Below are 2,715 nucleotides of genomic sequence, written 5' to 3'. Positions count from 1 at the left end.
TATAGATTTGAAATTTACTTTTCTGCTCATGTTTCCAAAGAATAATTTGGTAGACATTTTTGTAAGCTCTACAATCTGCAGAATGTTTATTTTACCAAAAATACAGGAAATCAATCATCCTATCATAGAAAAATTTTACTCATATAAAGAAATGATAGTATCAGCCGGACATCAGCGTGATGACTGTTGCTCTGATAAAATGCTAACAAAGCAAACTTTGAGGAGAAGCTTCTTTTGTTTTATTGGTTACAGTCCAACATTAGATGAACTCCAAACAGTAGCTCAATATAGGAACCTGGAGATAAAAATTGGACCAGTGACCATGGAGACCATGGAGACTTTTCTGGCTCTCCTGTGGATTTCTGCATTGTCCCCATTTTTGTAGATTATATTTATTATAAAAGAAAAAAATGCAAGCTCTATAGGCTCTTTACAGAGGAACTAAATATTATGCTGTGAGAGAAGACATAGGACACAAAATGATAAGTGTTTGAAATCCAGGCCTGTCCAAGAACCAAGTGCAAGAAGACATTGAAACAAACAGACAATTCTGTAAAGTGAGAGACCCTATAATTTTGACTAAACTCTAAACTTGTTTCCCTTTAAAAAATTTAATATATCAAAATTCCTTCTTTAATGGCATGCTTATTCCACCAAAAAATAATCCCAGTAACACCCACCCAACTTCATCACTGATAATGATCAAGTGGACCAGCCAACTCTTACTGCTAACTTGTGTTTTGATAAATAAGCATTTTCTAAGTCTAAACACAGGGACAGATGGTTGTCAACATTGGGTATTGAGCTTTCACATGATCAAGGGCCTCTACTTGCTTCTCATTGCTGTTCCACAAGGCCATCCTCTGCTATGTATGTGGCTGGAGACTTGAGTCCCTCCATGTGTACTCTTTGGTTGGTGGTTTAGTCCCTGGGAGTTATGAGAGTAATGGCTGGTTTATATTCTTGTTCCTCCTATGAGGCCGCAAACCCCTTCAGCTCTTTGGGTCATTTCTCTAGCTCCTCCATTGGGGAACCTGTGCTCAGTCCAATGGATGCCTCACTTCTAGCATATCTCCTCACTAAAACTTGGCAACCAGTGAATAGGATGATAGGTACACACACACACACACACACACACACACACACACACGTATTTAACCCCTCTATTCTGACCAATATACACATGAGGAATAAAAAGACCTCAGTATTCCATCCTTTGAATTACAGTGTGGACAACTGGAATAAGGAAGAATTAGACTTTAGACTGGGATGAACTAGTAAAGGTTCAAGATCACTGTAATTGTAGGCAGCTTATTCATTGTATTAGAATGGCTTGTTGTCAGTCTCATTGAGAAGGCATGTGCAGATGATGGCTTCTCTCAGTGCATAGGGATCACAATTGGCCAAAGAGTGATGATGGTCTTCAAAGTCACCTTTCTCCAATTCAGAGAATGCAGATGTTGGCACTGCAGTTGGCAACAAAAGCAGAAAAGTCATTAATATTGGAATTTTGTTGCATCCAGGCATTGTCTAGGCACCTCTAGGAACCCTAGGTGTGGATATGGTTCTGGTGCTTACTTCTCTTGTTAATGTCCCTTCTTGCCGACCCCCCCCCCCCAGTATACTTCAGACCATTCTGCTTCTTGGCCTTGGCACTAAAGTTGGTATGTAAGCCTTCACCTTCCTGTTCCCAGGAATGGGCTTTGGGGCAAAGTTTGCTATCACACCAAAGTCTTTGCACACATGATGCAGGATGAAATCAGCAATTTGGAGTTGATATTTCATGCACGTCCCTTCACATATGCCTACTTGGAATTTCTCCTGGGAATTCATAACCTCAGCAGTTGTTCCTGTGATCTTGACTCTGGCATAAATGTAGGATTGGTAGGGAGCCTCCAAGATATGTTAACCATAGGCTTTGTCTGCTCAAATACTACAGCAATACAGACTTTGGGGCCCAAGGAAGCTATTGGAAGGCTTACCAAAAGCATGCTCATCTGTTCCCATGAGAGTATATTTCTGTTCCATTCCAAATTAGAGGTGCTGTTTCCTTATAATAATCCATTATCCATTTACAGGTTTGCCTTAAATTTTTTAAATATTATTTTTTAGGTATTTTCCTCATTGACATTTCCAATGCTATCCCAAAAGAACCCCATACCCTCCCACCCACTCCCCTAACCACCCACTCCCACTTTTTAACCCTGGCATTCCCCGGTACTGGGGCATAAAAAGTGTGCATGTCCAATGGGCCTCTCTTTCCAGTGATGGCCGACTAGGCCATTTTTTGATACATACGCAGATAGAGAAAAGAGCTCCGGGTACTGGTTAGTTCACAATGTTGTTCCACCTATAGGGTTGCAGATCCCTTTAGCTCCTTGGATACTTTCTCTAGCTCCTCCATTGGGGCCCCTGTGATCCATCCAAGAGCTGACTGTGAGCATCCACTTATGTGTTTGCTAGGCCCTGGCATAGTCTCACAAGAGAGCTATATCTGGGTCCTTTAAGCAAAATCTTGCTAGTGTATGCAATGTTGTCAGCGTTTGGAGGCTGATTATGGGGTGAATCATTGGATATGGCAGTCTCTAGATGGTCCATCCTTTTGTCTCAGCTCCAAACATTGTCTCTGTAACTCCTTCCATGGGTGTTTTGTTCCCAATTCTAAGAAGAGGCATAGTGTCCACACTTTGTTCTTCGTTCTTCTTCAGTTTCATG

General features: G+C 41.3%; 1 pseudogene; it reads right to left on the bottom strand.

The window, feature by feature from the left end:
* Positions 1 to 1,323: 1,323 nt before the first annotated feature.
* Positions 1,324 to 2,086, bottom strand: LOC110305994 (annotated as a pseudogene).
* Between the last annotated feature and the right edge of the window lie 629 nt (positions 2,087 to 2,715).

The sequence above is a fragment of the Mus caroli genome, chromosome 11 (genome assembly GCF_900094665.2).
Source record: "Mus caroli chromosome 11, CAROLI_EIJ_v1.1, whole genome shotgun sequence".
In the NCBI taxonomy this organism is placed as follows: domain Eukaryota; kingdom Metazoa; phylum Chordata; class Mammalia; order Rodentia; family Muridae; genus Mus; species Mus caroli.
The sequence above is the reverse complement of the archived record's forward strand: the minus strand, read 5'-3'. Positions and strand labels throughout refer to the sequence as shown.